The sequence below is a fragment of the Procambarus clarkii genome, chromosome 30, assembly GCF_040958095.1.
Source record: "Procambarus clarkii isolate CNS0578487 chromosome 30, FALCON_Pclarkii_2.0, whole genome shotgun sequence".
Classification (NCBI taxonomy): domain Eukaryota; kingdom Metazoa; phylum Arthropoda; class Malacostraca; order Decapoda; family Cambaridae; genus Procambarus; species Procambarus clarkii.
Window position 1 is genome coordinate 973586 of NC_091179.1, and position 19279 is coordinate 992864.

The following is a 19279-nucleotide window of genomic DNA, read 5'->3' on the forward strand; positions in this document are numbered from 1 at the left end:
AGTAATTAGCATATTTTTTGTATATGGATTTTGGATTTACAGTCTCCGTGGTGTAGTGGTAAGACACCTGCCTGGCGTTCCGCTTGCGCTATGTCATGGGTTCGTATCCTGGCCTGGGAGGATTTACTGGGCGCAATTCCTTACTGTAGCCTTTAACGCAACAGTAAAATGTGTACTTGGATGAAAAAACTATTCTTCGCGGCAAGGAATCGTATTCAAAGGACCTGCCCGAAACGCTACGCGTACTAGTGGCTGTAATAGAATGTAACAACTCTTGTATATATTTAAAAAAAAAAGTATAAAAAGTCGTAATTTCAAACTGCGAATACGTGCAGAGAGCCAGAATTTGGCTCCAAAATACGGCTCAAGAGTCGAATTTGGGATGTTTGGGATATTTTGCAAACTGCAGGGGGTTTGGGCAAAATGTGTCCCATCGCTGCTTGCAGTAATTGGCATATTTTCAGTATAAAATGAAATATTTTCAAACTGCGAATACGTTCAGAAAGCCAGAATTTGACTCCAAAATATGGCTCAAGCGTGGAATTTAGGATGTTTGGGATATTTTGAAAACTGCAGGAAGGGTTAGGGCAAAATGTGATCCATCGCTGATTTCAGTAATTGTCATATTTTCGGTATAAAAAGTCGTAATTTCAAACTGCGAGTACGTGGAGAAAGCCAGAATTTGGTTCAAAAATATAGCTCAAGGGTCGAATTTGGGATGTTTGGGATATTTTGCAAACTGCAGGGAGGGTTTGGGCAAAATGTGATCCATCGCAGCTCTCAGATACTAGCATATTTTTGGTATAAAAAGTCGTAATTTCAAACGGCGAATTCGTGCAGAGAGCCAGAATTCGGCTCCAAAATATGGCTCAAGGATCGAATTTGGGATGTTTGGGATATTATGAAAACTGCACGGGGGTTTGGGCAAAATGTGACCCATCGTTGCTTTCAGTAACTGGCATATTTTCAGTATAAAAAGTCGTAATTTCAAACTGCGAATACGTGCAGAGAGCCAGAATTTGGCTCCAAAATGAGGCTGAAGGTTCGAATTTGGGATGTTTGCGATATTTTGAAAACTGCAGGGAGGGTTTGGGAAAAATGTGATCCATCGTCGTTCTCAGTAATTAACATATTTTCGGTATAAAAAGTAGTAAATTCAATCTGCGAATACGTGCAGAGAGCCAGAATTTGGCTACAAAATATGACTCAAGCGTCGAATTTGGGATGTTTGGGATATTTTGAAAACTGCAGGGAGTGTTTGGGCAAAATGTGATCCATCGCCGCTTTCAGTAATATGTATATTTTCGGTATAAAAAGTCGTAATTTCAAACTGCGAATACGTGAAGAGAGTCAGAATTTGGCTCCAAAATTAGGATCAAAGGTCGAATTTGGGATGATTTGGATATTTGGCAAGCTGCAGGGAGGGTTTGGGCAAAATGTGATCCATCGCCGCTCTCAGTAATTGGCATATTTTCAGTAAAAAAAGTCGTAATTTCAAACTGCGAATACGTGCAGAGAACCAGAATTTGGCTCCAAAATATGACTCAAGCGTCGAATTTGGGATTTTTGGGATATTTTGAAAACTGCAGGGAGTGTTTGGGCAAAATGTGATCCATCGCCGCTTTCAGTAATTGGCATTTTTTCGGTATAAAAAGTCGTAATTTCAAACTGCGAATACGTGCAGAGAGCCAGAATTTGGCTCCAAAATATGGATCAAGGGTCGACTTTTGGATGTTTTGTATATTTTGAAAAGTGCAGGGAGGGTTTGGGCAAAATGTGATCCATCGCCGCTCTCAGTAAATGGCATTTTTTCGGTGTAAAAAGTCGTAATTTCAAACTGCGAATACGTGCAGAGAGCCAGAATTTGGCTCAAAAATATGGCTCAAGGGTCGAATTTGGGATGCTGGGGATATTTTGAAATCTGCAGGGAGGGTTTGGGCAAAATGTGATCCATCGCTGCTCTCAGTAATTAGCATATTTTTTGTATATGGATTTTGGATTTACAGTCTCCGTGGTGTAGTGGTAAGATACTCGCCTGGCGTTCCGCTAGCGCTATGTCATGGGTTCGTATCCTGGCCTGGGAGGATTTACTGGGCGCAATTCCTTAACTGTAGCCTCTGATTAACGCAACAGTAAAATGTGTACTTGGATGAAAAAACTATTCTTCGCGGCAGGGGATCGTATTCCAGAGACCTGCCCGAAACGCTACGCGTACTAGTGGCTGTAATTGAATGTAACAACTCTTGTATATATCTCAAAAAAAAAGTATAAACAGTCGTAATTTCAAACTGCGAATACGTGCAGAGAGCCAGAATTTGGCTCCAAAATATGGCTCAAGAGTCGAATTTGGGATGTTTGGGATATTTTGAAAACTGCTGGGAGGTTTGGACAAAATGTGACCCATCGCTGCTTGCAGTAATTGGCGTATTTTCAGTATAAATTGAAATAATTTCAAACTGCGAATACGTTCAGAAAGCCAGAATTTGGCTCCAAAATATGGCTCGAGCGTGGAATTTAGGATGTTTGGGATATTTTGAAAACTTCAGAAAGAGTTAAAGCAAAATGTGATCCATCGCCGATTTCTGTAATTGTCATATTTTCGGTATAAAAATTCGTAATTTCAAACTGGGAATACGTACAGAGAGCCAGAATTTGGCTCCAAAATATAGCTCAAGGGTCGAATTTGGGATGTTTGGGACATTTCGAAAACTGCAGGGAGGGTTTGGGCAAAATGTGATCCATCGCCGCTTTCAGTAATTGGCATATTTTCGGTATAAAAAGTCATAATTTCAAACTGGGAATACGTGCAGAGAGCCAGAATTTGGGTTCAAAATATGGCTCAAGGGTCGACTTTTTGATGTTTTGTATATTTTGAAAAGTGCAGGGAGGGTTTGGGCAAAATGTGATCCATCGCCGCTCACAGTAAATGGCATTTTTTCGGTGTAAAAAGTCGTAATTTCAAACTGCGAATACGTGCAGAGAGCCAGAATTTGGCTCCAAAATATGGATCAAGGGTCGACTTTTGGATGTTTTGTATATTTTGAAAAGTGCAGGGAGGGTTTGGGCAAAATGTGATCCATCGCCGCTCTCAGTAAATGGCATTTTTTCGGTGTAAAAAGTCGTAATTTCAAACTGCGAATACGTGCAGAGAGCCAGAATTTGGCTCAAAAATATGGCTCAAGGGTCGAATTTGGGATGCTGGGGATATTTTGAAATCTGCAGGGAGGGTTTGGGCAAAATGTGATCCATCGCTGCTCTCAGTAATTAGCATATTTTTTGTATATGGATTTTGGATTTACAGTCTCCGTGGTGTAGTGGTAAGATACTCGCCTGGCGTTCCGCTAGCGCTATGTCATGGGTTCGTATCCTGGCCTGGGAGGATTTACTGGGCGCAATTCCTTAACTGTAGCCTCTGATTAACGCAACAGTAAAATGTGTACTTGGATGAAAAAACTATTCTTCGCGGCAGGGGATCGTATTCCAGAGACCTGCCCGAAACGCTACGCGTACTAGTGGCTGTAATTGAATGTAACAACTCTTGTATATATCTCAAAAAAAAGTATAAACAGTCGTAATTTCAAACTGCGAATACGTGCAGAGAGCCAGAATTTGGCTCCAAAATATGGCTCAAGAGTCGAATTTGGGATGTTTGGGATATTTTGAAAACTGCAGGGAGGTTTGGACAAAATGTGACCCATCGCTGCTTGCAGTAATTGGCGTATTTTCAGTATAAATTGAAATAATTTCAAACTGCGAATACGTTCAGAAAGCCAGAATTTGGCTCCAAAATATGGCTCGAGCGTGGAATTTAGGATGTTTGGGATATTTTGAAAACTTCAGAAAGAGTTAAAGCAAAATGTGATCCATCGCCGATTTCAGAAATTGTCATATTTTCGGTATAAAAATTCGTAATTTCAAACTGGGAATACGTACAGAGAGCCAGAATTTGGCTCCAAAATATAGCTCAAGGGTCGAATTTGGGATGTTTGGGACATTTCGAAAACTGCAGGGAGGGTTTGGGCAAAATGTGATCCATCGCCTCTTTCAGTAATTGGCATATTTTCGGTATAAAAAGTCATAATTTCAAACTGGGAATACGTGCAGAGAGCCAGAATTTGGCTTCAAAATATGGCTCAAGGGTCGACTTTTGGATGTTTTGTATATTTTGAAAAGTGCAGGGAGGGTTTGGGCAAAATGTGATCCATCGCCGCTCTCAGTAAATGGCATTTTTTCGGTGTAAAAAGTCGTAATTTCAAACTGCGAATACGTGCAGAGAGCCAGAATTTGGCTCCAAAATATGGATCAAGGGTCGACTTTTGGATGTTTTGGTTTTTTTGAAAAGTGTAGGGAGGGTTTGGCAAAATGTGATCCATCGCCGCTCTCAGTAAATGGCATTTTTTCGGTATAAAAAGTCGTAATTTCAAACTGCGAATACGTGCAGAGAGCCAGAATTTGGCTCCAAAATATGGCTCAAGGGTCGAATTTGGGATGCTGGGGATATTTTGAAATCTGTAGGGAGGGTTTGGGCAAAAAAGTGATCCATCGCTGCTCTCAGTAATTAGCATATTTTTTGTATATGGATTTTGGATTTACAGTCTCCGTGGTGTAGTGGTAAGACACCTGCCTGGCGTTCCGCTTGCGCTATGTCATGGGTTCGTATCCTGGCCTGGGAGGATTTACTGGGCGCAATTCCTTACTGTAGCCTTTAACGCAACAGTAAAATGTGTACTTGGATGAAAAAACTATTCTTCGCGGCAAGGAATCGTATTCAAAGGACCTGCCCGAAACGCTACGCGTACTAGTGGCTGTAATAGAATGTAACAACTCTTGTATATATTTAAAAAAAAAAGTATAAAAAGTCGTAATTTCAAACTGCGAATACGTGCAGAGAGCCAGAATTTGGCTCCAAAATACGGCTCAAGAGTCGAATTTGGGATGTTTGGGATATTTTGCAAACTGCAGGGGGTTTGGGCAAAATGTGTCCCATCGCTGCTTGCAGTAATTGGCATATTTTCAGTATAAAATGAAATATTTTCAAACTGCGAATACGTTCAGAAAGCCAGAATTTGACTCCAAAATATGGCTCAAGCGTGGAATTTAGGATGTTTGGGATATTTTGAAAACTGCAGGAAGGGTTAGGGCAAAATGTGATCCATCGCTGATTTCAGTAATTGTCATATTTTCGGTATAAAAAGTCGTAATTTCAAACTGCGAGTACGTGGAGAAAGCCAGAATTTGGTTCAAAAATATAGCTCAAGGGTCGAATTTGGGATGTTTGGGATATTTTGCAAACTGCAGGGAGGGTTTGGGCAAAATGTGATCCATCGCAGCTCTCAGATACTAGCATATTTTTGGTATAAAAAGTCGTAATTTCAAACGGCGAATTCGTGCAGAGAGCCAGAATTCGGCTCCAAAATATGGCTCAAGGATCGAATTTGGGATGTTTGGGATATTATGAAAACTGCACGGGGGTTTGGGCAAAATGTGACCCATCGTTGCTTTCAGTAACTGGCATATTTTCAGTATAAAAAGTCGTAATTTCAAACTGCGAATACGTGCAGAGAGCCAGAATTTGGCTCCAAAATGAGGCTGAAGGTTCGAATTTGGGATGTTTGCGATATTTTGAAAACTGCAGGGAGGGTTTGGGAAAAATGTGATCCATCGTCGTTCTCAGTAATTAACATATTTTCGGTATAAAAAGTAGTAAATTCAATCTGCGAATACGTGCAGAGAGCCAGAATTTGGCTACAAAATATGACTCAAGCGTCGAATTTGGGATGTTTGGGATATTTTGAAAACTGCAGGGAGTGTTTGGGCAAAATGTGATCCATCGCCGCTTTCAGTAATATGTATATTTTCGGTATAAAAAGTCGTAATTTCAAACTGCGAATACGTGAAGAGAGTCAGAATTTGGCTCCAAAATTAGGATCAAAGGTCGAATTTGGGATGATTTGGATATTTGGCAAGCTGCAGGGAGGGTTTGGGCAAAATGTGATCCATCGCCGCTCTCAGTAATTGGCATATTTTCAGTAAAAAAAGTCGTAATTTCAAACTGCGAATACGTGCAGAGAACCAGAATTTGGCTCCAAAATATGACTCAAGCGTCGAATTTGGGATTTTTGGGATATTTTGAAAACTGCAGGGAGTGTTTGGGCAAAATGTGATCCATCGCCGCTTTCAGTAATTGGCATTTTTTCGGTATAAAAAGTCGTAATTTCAAACTGCGAATGCGTGCAGACAGCCAGAATTTGGCTCCAAAATTCAGCCTCTGCATCATTCTCTTCAGCCTCTGCATTCCTCTCTTGAACTCCTGCATCCCTCTCTTAAGCCTCTGCATCCCTCTCTTGAGCTTCTGCATCACTATCAAGAGCCTCTGCATCCCTCTCTTGAGCCTCTGCATCCTTCTCTTGAGCCTCTGCATCCCTCTCTTGAGTCTCTGCATCCCTCTCTTGAACCTCTTCATCCCTCTCTTAAGCCTCTGCATCACTCTCTTCAGCCTCTGCATCACTCTCTTCAAAATGTGATCCTTCGCCGCGCTCAATAATTGGCTTATTTTCCGTATAAAAAGTAGTCATTTCAAACTGCGAATACGTGCAGAGAGTCAGAATTTGGTTACAAAATATAGCTCAAGGGTCGAATTTGGGATGTTTGGGAAATTTTGAAAACTGTAAGGGGGTTTTGGCAAAATGTAACCTATCGCTGCTTTTAATTATTGACATATTTTCAGTATAAAAATTCGTAATTTCAAACTGCGAATACGTGCAGAGAGTCAGAATTTGGCTCTCAAATTACGATCAACGGTCGAATTTGGGATGTTTGGGGTATTTTGAAAACTGCAGGGAGGGTTTGGGCAAAATGTGATACATAGCTGCTCTCAGTAATTGGCATTCTTTCGGTATAAAAAGTCGTAATTTCAAACTGCGAATACTTGCAGACAGCCAGAATTTGGCTCCAAAATATAGCTCAAGGGTCGAATTTGGGATGTTTGGGATATTTTAAAAACTGCAGGGGGGTTTGGGCAAAATGTGACCCATCGCTGCTTTCAGTGATTGGCATATTTTCAGTATAAAAAGTCGTAATTTCAAACTGGGAATACGTGCAGATAGCCAGAATTTGGCTCCAAATTATAGCTCAAAGGTCGAATTCGGGATGTTTGAGATATTTTGAAAACTGCAGGGAGGGTTTGGGCAAAATGTGATCCATCGCCGCTTTCATTATTTGGCATATTTTCCGTATAAAAATTCGTAATTTCAAACTGGGAATACGTGCAGAGAGCCAGAATTTGGCTCCAAAATATAGCTCAAGGGTCGAATTTGGGATGTTTGGGATATTTTGAAAACTGCAGGGAGGGTTTGGGCAAAATGTGATCCATCGCCGCTTTCAGTAATTGGCATATTTTCGGTATAAAAAGTCGTAATTTCAAACTGGGAATACGTGCAGAGAGCAGGAATTTGGCTTCAAAATATGGCTGAAGGGTCGACTTTTGGATGTTTTGGATATTTTGAAAAGTGCAGGGAGGGTTTGGACAAAATGTGATCCATCGCCGCTCTCAGTAAATGACATTTTTTCGGTATAAAAAGTCGTAATTTCAAACTGCGAATACGTGCAGAGAGCCAGAATTTGACTCCAAAATAAGGCTCAAGAGTCGAATTTGGGATGTTTGGGATATTTTGCAAACTGCAGGGGGGTTTGGGCAAAATGTGACCCAATGCTGTTTGCAGTAATTGGCATATTTTCAGTATAAAATGAAATAATTTCAAACTGCGAATACGTGCAGAGAGCCCGAATTTGACTCCAAAATATGTCTCAAGCGTCGAATTTGGGATGTTTAGGACATTTTGAAAACTGCAGGGGGTGTTTAGGCAAAATATGACCCATCGCTGCTTTCAGTGATTGGCATATTTTCAGTATAAAAATTCGTAATTTCAAACTGGGAATACGTACAGAGAGCCAGAATTTGGCTCCAAAATATAGCTCAAGGGTCGAATTTGAAATGTCTGTGATATTTTGAAAACTGCAGGGAGGGTTTGGGCAAAATGGGATCCATCGCCGCTTTCAGTAATTGGCATATTTTCGGTATAAAAAATCGTAATTTCAAATTACGAATACGTGCAGAGAGCCAGAATTTGGCTACAAAATATTGCTCAATGGTCGAATTTGGAATGTTTGGGATATTTTGAAAACTGCAGGGGGGTTTGGGCAAAATGTGACCCATCGCCGCTCTCAGTAATTGGCATGTTGTCGGTATAAAATGAAATAATTTCAAACTGCGAGTACGTGCAGAGAGCCCGAATTTGACTCCAAAATATTTCTCAAGCGTCGAATTTAGGATGTTTGGGACATTTTGAAAACTGCAGGGGGGGTTTGGGCAAAATGTGACCCATCGCTGCTGTCAGTGATTGGCATATTTTCAGTATAAAAATTCGTAATTTCAAACTGGGAATACGTACAAATAGTCAGAATTTGGCTCCAAAATATGGCTCAAGAGTCGAATTTGGGATGTTTGGGATATTTTGCAAACTTCAGGGGGGTTTGGGCAAAATGTGACCCATCGCTGCTTGCAGTAATTGGCATATTTTCAGTATAAAATGAAATAATTTCAAACTGCGAATACGTTCAGAAAGCCAGAATTTGGCTTCAAAATATGGTTCGAGCGTGGAATTTAGGATGTTTGGGATATTTTGAAAACTGCAGGAAGGGTTAGAGCAAAATGTGATCCATCGCCGACTTCAGTAATTGTCATATTTTCGGTATAAAAAGTCGTAATTTCAAACTGCGAGTACGTTTAGAAAGCCAGAATTTGGTTCAAAAATATAGCTCAAGGGTCGAATTTGGGATGTTTTTGATATTTTGAAAAGTGTAGGGAGGGTTTGGGCAAAATGTGATCCATCGCCGCTCTCAGTAAATGACATTTTTTTGGTATAAGAATTCGTAATTTCAAACTGCGAATACGTGCAGAGAGCCAAAATTTGGCTCCAAAATATGGCTCAAGGGTCGAATTTGGGATGCTGGGGATATTTTGAAATCTGTAGGGAGGGTTTGGGCAAAATGTGATCCATCGCTGCTCTCAGTAATTAGCATATTTTTTGTATATGGATTTTGGATTTACAGTCTCCGTGGTGTAGTGGTAAGATACTCGCCTGGCGTTCCGTTAGCGCTATGTCATGGGTTCGTATCCTGGACTGGGAGGATTTACTGGGCGCAATTCCTTAACTGTAGCCTCTGTTTAACGCAACAGTAAAATGTGTACTTGGATGAAAAAACGATTCCTCGCGGCAGGGGATCGTATTCTAGGGACCTGCCCGAAACGCTACGCGTACTAGTAACTGTAATAGAATGTAACAACTCTTGTATATATCTCAAAAATATATCTATGCATCATTCTCTTGAGCCTCTGCATCCCTCTCTTAAGCCTCTACATCATTCTCTTGAGCCCCTGCATTACTCTTTTGAGCCTCTGCATCACTCTCCTAAGCCTCTGCATAACTCTTTTTAGCCTCTGCATCACTCTCTTGAGCCTCTGCATCTCTCTCTTGAGCCTCTGCAACACTCTCTTCAGCCTCGGCATAACTCTCTTAAGCCTCTGCATCACTCTCTTCGGCCTCTGCATCACTCTCTTAAGCCTCTGTTTACCTCTTTTGATCCCGTGCATCACTCTCTTGAGCCTCTGAATCACTCTCATGATCCTCTGCATCACTCTCTTGAGCCTCTGCATCACTCTCATGAGCCTTTACATCACACTCTTGAGCCTCTGCATCACTCTCTTGAGCCTCTGCATCACACTTTTAAGCCTTTGCATCCCTCTCTTGATCCTCTGCATCACGCTCTTGAGCCTCTGCATCATTCTCTTGAGCCTCTGCATCCCTCTCTTAAGCCTCTACATCATTCTCTTGAGCCTCTGCATCACTCGCTTGAGCCTCTGCATCCCTCTCTTAAGCCTCTGCATCACTCTTGACCCACTGCATCACTTTCTTGAGCCTCTGCATCACTCTCTTGAGCCTCTGCATTACTCTCTTGAGCCTCTTCATCAATCACTTGAGCCTCTGCATCCCTCTCTTAAGCCTCTGCAACACTCTCTTCAGCCTCTGCAACACTCTCTTCAGCCTCTGCATCACTCTCTTAAGCCTCTGCATCACTCTCTTCGGCCTCTGCATCACTCTCTTTAGCATCTGCTTAACTCTCTTGATCCTCTGCATCACTCTCGTGAGCCCTTTCATCACTCTCATGATCTTATGCATCACTCTCTTGAGCCTCTGCATCACTCTCTTGAGCCTTTACATCACACTCTTGAGCCTCTGCATCACTCTCTTGAGCCTCTGCATCACTCTCTTAAGCCTCTGCATCCCTCCCTTGATCCTCTGCATTACTCTCTTGAGCCTGTGCATCATTCTCTTGAGCCTCTGCATCTCTCTCTTAAGCCTCTACATCATTCTCTTGAGCCTCTGCATTACTGTTTTGAGCCTCTGCATCACTCTCTTAAGCCTCGGCATCTCTCTTAAGCCTCTGCATCTTCCATCTTCTTACGCTTACATCTTCCATCGGTAATATAAACGGAAAATCAGAAATATTTTAGTTAATTCTAATGAAAACACATTGTTTTTTATCATTTGTATAGAAGAAACATCTTTATACGTCTTTTCTAGGGTCTAAAAAATACGTAACGTCGCTCTATGATTCGAAGTTAAAATCCTCAAATTTGGTATAATAATGACTTTTTTCACGTTTTTCATGTAGTTTGATATTACGTAAATATATTCATTTTTACCAATATTTCGACACTATTTCATGTAGTATCACGACATGTGATTTGGCCTTCAAATCTCAGATTTTCGCATAATATTGCATTTTAAGCAAGGTTTCCTGCATTTTGTTTCGGACTAAAAATCATCGAATTCAGCAATATTTTGACGTTTATCATCCCCTTTTCCTTTATGTGATATAAACAAAATATCAGCGAATTAGGCAATATTTTGCCGTTTTTCCACGTTTTTGTGAATTTTCAGTTTATTGTTATTAATTCATTATATATACGATAAAAATTATGCAAACACATAATTGATCAGAAAATACCCTTAAATACTTCATTTTCAATCATCTATTTTGTTCTCGTTAAAATACTGAGTAAGATATTGAAAAGGGGAAAAGTTTTGTTTTTTATTGCATATATCGACGTTTCAGCCGGATTAGAACGGTTTTCCGTGTACATCTTCCATCGGTAATATAAACCGAAAATCAGGAACATTTTAGTTAATTCTAATGAAAAAACATTGATTTTTATTATTTGTATTTGAAACAACATTGTCATTGGATCTAAATAATACGAAACCTCGCTCTATGATTTGAAGTTAAAATCCTCAAATATGGTAATATAGTGACTTTTTTCACGTTATTCATGTAGTGTGATTTTACGTATATATATTCGTTTTTACCAATATTTCGATACTACTTCATGTTTTCTCACGATATGTGATTTGGCCTTCAAATCTCAGAATTTCGCAAATTTTGCATCTTTAAGCAAGTTTTCTTGCATTTTGTTTTGTACTAAAAATCATCGAATTTAGCAATATTTTGACCTTTATTATCCCCTTTTCCTTTAATTGATTTAAACAAAATATCATCGAATTAGGCAATATTTTGCCGTTTTTCCACGTTTTTGTGAATTTTCAGTTTATTGTTATTAATTCATTAAATATACGATAAAAATGATGCAAACACATAATTGATTATAAATTAACCTTAAACTCTTCATTTTCAATCAACTATTTGTTTCTCGTTAAAATACTGAGTAAGATATTGGAAAGGGCAAAAGTTCTGTTTTTATTGTATATATCGACGTTTCAGCCGGATTAGAGCGGGTTTACGTGTACATCTTCCATCGGTAATATAAACCGAAAATCAGAAACATTTTAGTTAATTTTAATGGAAACACATTGATTTTTATCATTTGTATAGAAGAAACATCTTTATACGTCTTTTCTAGGGTCTAAAAAATACGTAACGTCGCTCAATGATTCGAAGTTAAAATCCTCAAATTTGGTATAATAATGACTTTTTTTCACGTTTTTCATGTAGTTTGATATTACGTAAATATATTCATTTTTACCAATATTTCGATACTATTTCATGTAGTATCACGATATGTGATTTGGCCTTCAAATCTCAGATTTTCGCATAATATTGCATTTTAAGCAAGGTTTCTTGCATTTTGTTTCGGACTAAAAATCATCGAATTCAGCAATATTTTGACGTTTATCATCCCCTTTTCCTTTATGTGATATAAACAAAATATCAGCGAATTAGGCAATATTTTGCTGTTTTTCCACGTTTTTGTGAATTTTCAGTTTATTGCTATTAATTCATTAAATATACGATAAAAATGATGCAAACACATAATTGATTATAAATTAACCTTAAACACTTCATTTTCAATCAACTATTTGTTTCTCGTTAAAATACTGAGTAAGATATTGGAAAGGGCAAAAGTTCTGTTTTTATTGTATATATCGACGTTTCAGCCGGATTAGAGCGGTTTTACGTGTACATCTTCCATCGGTAATATAAACGGAAAATCAGAAACATTTTAGTTAATTCTAATGAAAACACATTGATTTTTATCATTTGTATTTGAAACAACATTGTCTTAAGTCTTTTCTTGGATCTATATAATACGAAACCTCGCTCTATGATTTGAAGTTAAAATCTTCAAATATGGTAATAGAGTGACTTTTTTCACGTTATTCATGTAGTGTGATTTTACGTATATATATTTGTTTTTACCAGTATTTCGATACTACTTCATGTTTTCTCACGATATGTGACTTGGCCTTCAAATCTCAGAATTTTGCAAATTTTGCATCTTTAAGCAAGTTTTCTTGCATTTTGTTTTGTACTAAAACTCATCGAATTTAGCAATATTTTGACCTTTATTATCCCCTTTTCCTTTATGTGATTTAAACAAAATATCATCGAATTAGGCAATATTTTGCCGTTTTTCCACGTTTTTGTGAATTTTCAGTTTATTGTTATTAATTCATTATATATACGATAAAAACTATGCAAACACATAATTGATAAGAAAATAACCTTAAATACTTCAATTTCAATTATCTATTTTTTTCGCGTTAAAATACTGAGTAAGATATTGAAAAAGGGAGAAGATCTGTTTTTATTGCATATATCGACGTTTCAGCCGGATTAGAACGGTTTTACGTGTACATCTTCCATCGGTAATATAAACCGAAAATCAGGAACATTTTAGTTAAGTCTAATGAAAAAACATTGATTTTTATTATTTGTATTTGAAACAACATTGTCATTGGATCTAAATAATACGCAACCTCGCTCTATGATTTGAAGTTAAAATCCTCAAATATGGTAATATAGTGACTTTTTTCACGTTATTCATGTAGTGTGATTTTACGTATATATATTCGTTTTTACCAATATTTCGATACTACTTTATGTTTTCTCACGATATGTGATTTGGCCTTCAAATCTCAGAATTTCGCAAATTTTGCATCTTTAAGCAAGTATTCTTGCATTTTGTTTTGTACTAAAAATCATCGAATTTAGCAATATTTTGACCTTTATTATCCCCTTTTCCTTTATGTGATTTAAACAAAATATCATCGAATTAGGCAATATTTTGCCGTTTTTCCACGTTTTTGTGAATTTTCAGTTTATTGTTATTAATTCATTAAATATACGATAAAAATGATGCAAACACATAATTGATTATAAATTAACCTTAAACACTTCATTTTTAATCAACTATTTGTTTCTCGTTAAAATACTGAGTAAGATATTGCAAAGGGCAAAAGTTCTGTTTTTATTGTATATATCGACGTTTCAGCCGGATTAGAGCGGTTTTACGTGTATATCTTCCATCGGTAATATAAACGGAAAATCAGAAATATTTTAGTTAATTCTAATGAAAACACATTGATTACTATCATTTGTATTTGAAACAACATTGTCTTATGTCTTTTCTTGGATCTAAATAATACGCAACCTCGCTCTACGATTTGAAGTTAAAATCCTCAAATATGGTAATAGAGTGACTTTTTTCACATTATTCATGTAGTGTGATTTTACGAATATATATATCCGTTTTTACCAATATTTCGATACTACTTCATGTTTTCTCACGATATGTGATTTGGCCTTCAAATCTCAGAATTTCGTAAATTTTGTATCTTTAAGCAAGTTTTCTTGCATTTTGTTTTGTACTAAAAATCATCGAATTTAGCAATATTTTGACCTTTATTATCCCCTTTTCCTCTATGTGATTTAAACAAAATATCATCGAATTAGGCAATATTTTGCCGTTTTCCACGTTTTTGTGAATTTTCAGTTTATTGTTATTAATTCATTAAATATACGATAAAAATTATGCAAACACATAATTGACAAGAAAATAACCTTAAATACTTCATTTTCAATCATATATTTGTTTCTCGTTAAAATACTGAGTAAGATATTGAAAAGGGGAGAAGATCTGTTTTTATTGCATATATCGACGTTTCAGCCTGATTAGAACGATTTTACGTGTACATCTTCCATCGGTAATATAAGCTGAAAATCAGGAACATTTTAGTTAATTTTAATGAAAACACATTGATTTTTATCATTTGTATAGAAGAAACATCTTTATACGTCTTATCTAGGGTCTAAAAAATATGTAACGTCGCTCTATGATTCGAAGTTAAAATCCTCAAATTTGGTATAATAATGACTTTTTTCACGTTTTTCATGTAGTTTGATATTACGTAAATATATTCATTTTTACCAATATTTCGATACTATTTCATGTAGTATCACGATATGTGATTTGGCCTTTAAATCTCAGATTTTCGCATAATATTGCATTTTAAGCAAGGTTTCTTGCATTTTGTTTAGTACTAAAAATTATCGAATTCAGAAATATTTTGATGTTTATCATCCCCTATTCCTTTATCTGATATAAACAAAATATCATCGAATTAGGCAATATTTTGCTGTTTTTCTACGTTTTTGTGAATTTTCAGTTTATTGCTATTAATTCATTAAATATACGATAAAAATGATGCAAACACATAATTGATTAGAAATTAACCTTAAACACTTCATTTTCAATCAACTATTTGTTTCTCGTTAAAATACTGAGTAAGATATTGGAAAGGGCAAAAGTTCTGTTTTTATTGTATATATCGACGTTTCAGCCGGATTAGAGCGGTTTTACGTGTACATCTTCCATCGGTAATATAAACGGAAAATCAGAAATATTTTAGTTAATTCTAATGAAAACACATTGATTTTTATCATTTGTATTTGAAACAACATTGTCTTATGTCTTTTCTTGGATCTAAATAATACGAAACCTCGCTCTATGATTTGAAGTTAAAATCCTCAAATATGGTAATAGAGTGACTTTTTTCACGTTATTCATGTAGTGTGATTTTACGAATATATATATCCGTTTTTACCAATATTTCGATACTACTTCATGTTTTCTCACGATATGTGATTTGGCCTTCAAATCTCAGAATTTCGTAAATTTTGTATCTTTAAGCAAGTTTTCTTGCATTTTGTTTTGTACTAAAAATCATCGAATTTAGCAATATTTTGACCTTTATTATCCCCTTTTCCTCTATGTGATTTAAACAAAATATCATCGAATTAGGCAATATTTTGCCGTTTTCCACGTTTTTGTGAATTTTCAGTTTATTGTTATTAATTCATTAAATATACGATAAAAATTATGCAAACACATAATTGACAAGAAAATAACCTTAAATACTTCATTTTCAATCATCTATTTGTTTCTCGTTAAAATACTGAGTAAGATATTGAAAAGGGGAGAAGATCTGTTTTTATTGAATATATCGACGTTTCAGCCGGATTAGAACGATTTTACGTGTACATCTTCCATCGGTAATATAAGCCGAAAATCAGGAACATTTTAATTAATTTTAATGAAAACACATTGTTTTTTATCATTTGTATAGAAGAAACATCTTTATACGTCTTTTCTAGGGTCTAAAAAATACGTAACGTCGCTCTATGTTTCGAAGTTAAAATCCTCAAATTTGGTATTATAATGACTTTTTTCACGTTTTTCATGTAGTTTGATATTACGTAAATATATTCATTTTTACCAATATTTCGATACTATTTCATGTAGTATCACGATATGTAATTTGGCCTTCAAATCTCAGATTTTCGCATAATATTGCATTTTAAGCAATGTTTCCTGCATTTTGTTTCGACCTTTATTAATCATCGAGTTTAGCAATATTTTGACCTTTATTATCCCCTTTTCCTCTATGTGATTTAAACAAAATATCATCGAATTAGGCAATATTTTGCCGTTTTCCACGTTTTTGTGAATTTTCAATTTATTGTTATTAATTCAATAAATATACGATATAAATTATGCAAACACATAATTGACCAGATAATAACCTTAAATACTTCATTTTCAATCATGTATTTGTTTCTCGTTAAAATACTGAGTAAGATATTGAAAAGGGGAGAAGATCTGTTTTTATTGCATATATCGACGTTTCAGCCGGATTAGAACGGTTTTACGTGTACATCTTCCATCGGTAATATAAACCGAAAATCAGAAACATTTTAGTTAATTTTAATGGAAACACATTGATGTTTATCATTTGTATAGAAGAAACATCTTTATACGTCTTTTCTAGGGTCTAAAAAATACGTAACGTCGCTCAATGATTCGAAGTTAAAATCCTCAAATTTGGTATAATAATGACTTTTTTCACGTTTTTCATGTAGTTTGAAATTACGTAAATATATTCATTTTTACCAATATTTCGATACAATTTCATGTAGTATCACGATATGTGATTTGGCCTTCAAATCTCAGATTTTCGCATAATATTGCATTTTAAGCAAGGTTTCTTGCATTTTGTTTCGTACTAAAAATCATCGAATTCAGCAATATTTTGACGTTTATCATCCCCTTTTCCTTTATGTGATATAAATAAAATATCATCGAATTAGGCAATATTTTGCTGTTTTTCCACGTTTTTGTGAATTTTCAGTTTATTGCTATTAATTCATTATATATACGATAAAATGATGCAAACACATAATTGATTAGAAATGAACCTTAAACACTTCATTTTCAATCAACTATTTGTTTCTCGTTAAAATACTGAGTAAGATATTGGAAAGGGCAAAGGTTCTGTTTTTATTGCATATATAGACGTTTCAGCAGGATAAGAGCGGTTTTACGTGTACATCTTCCATCGGTAATATAAACGGAAAATCAGAAACATTTTAGTTAATTCTAATGAAAAAACATTGATTTTTATCATTTGTATTTGAAACAACATTGTCTTAAGTCTTTTCTTGGATCTAAATAATACGAAACCTCGCTCTATGATTTGAAGTTAAAATCCTCAAATATGGTAATAGAGTGACTTTTTTCACGTTATTCATGTAGTGTGATTTTACGTATATATATTTGTTTTTACCAATATTTCGATACTACTTCATGTTTTCTCACGATATGTGATTTGGCCTTCAAATCTCAGAATTTCGCAAATTTTGCATCTTTAAGCAAGTTTTCTTGCATTTTGTTTTGTACTAAAACTCATCGAATTTAGCAATATTTTGACCTTTATTATCCCCTTTTCCTTTATGTGATTTAAACAAAATATCTTCGAATTAGGCAATATTTTGCCGTTTTTCCACTTTTTAGTGAATTTTCAGTTTATTGTTATTAATTCATTAAATATACGATAAAAATTATGCAAACACAAAATTGATAAGAAAATAACCTTAAATACTTCATTTTCAATCATCTATTTGTTTCTCGTTAAAATACTGAGTAAGATATTGAAAAGGGGAGAAGATCTGTTTATATTGCATATATCGACGTTTCAGCCGCATTAGAATGGTTTTACGTGTACATCTTCCATCGGTAATATAAACCGAAAATCAGAAACATTTTAGTTAATTTTAATGGAAACACATTGATTTTTATCATTTGTATAGAAGAAACATCTTTATACGTCTTTTCTAGGGTCTAAAAAATACGTAACGTCGCTCAATGATTCGAAGTTAAAATCCTAAAATTTGGTATAATAATGACTTTTTTCACGTTTTTCATGTAGTTTGATATTACGTAAATATATTCATTTTTACCAATATTTCGATACAATTTCATGTAGTATCACGATATGTGATTTGGCCTTCAAATCTCAGATTTTCGCATAATATTGCATTTTAAGCAAGGTTTCTTGCATTTTGTTTCGTACTAAAAATCATCGAATTCAGCAATATTTTGACGTTTATCATCCCCTTTTCCTTTATGTGATATAAACAAAATATCATCGAATTAGGCAATATTTTGCTGTTTTTCCACGTTTTTGTGAATTTTTAGTTTATTGCTAATAATTCATTATACATACGATAAAATGATGCAAACACATAATTGATTAGAAATTAACCTTAAACACTTCATTTTCAATCAACTATTTGTTTCTCGTTAAAATACTGAGTAAGATATTGAAAAGGGGAGAAGATCTGTTTATATTGCATATATCGACGTTTCAGCCGCATTAGAATGGTTTTACGTGTACATCTTCCATCGGTAATATAAACCGAAAATCAGAAACATTTTAGTTAATTTTAATGGAAACACATTGATTTTTATCATTTGTATAGAAGAAACATCTTAATACGTCTTTTCTAGGGTCTAAAAAATACGTAACGTCGCTCAATGATTCGAAGTTAAAATCCTAAAATTTGGTATAATAACGACTTTTTTCACGTTTTTCATGTAGTTTGATATTACGTAAATATATTCATTTTTACCAATATTTCGATACAATTTCATGTAGTATCACGATTTGTGATTTGGCCTTCAAATCTCAGATTTTCGCATAATATTGCATTTTAAGCAAGGTTTCTTGCATTTTGTTTCGTACTGAAAATCATCGAATTCAGCAATATTTTGACCTTTATCATCCCCTTTTCCTTTATGTGATATAAACAAAATATCATCGAATTAGGCAATATTTTGCTGTTTTTCTACGTTTTTGTGAATTTTTAGTTTATTGCTATTAATTCATTATATATACGATAAAATGATGCAAACACATAATTGATTAGAAATTAACCTTAAACATTTCATTTTCAATCAACTATTTGTTTCTCGTTAAAATACTGAGTAAGATATTGGAAAGGGCAAAGGTTCTGTTTTTATTGCATATATAGACGTTTCAGCCGGATAAGAGCGGTTTTACGTGTACATCTTCCATCGGTA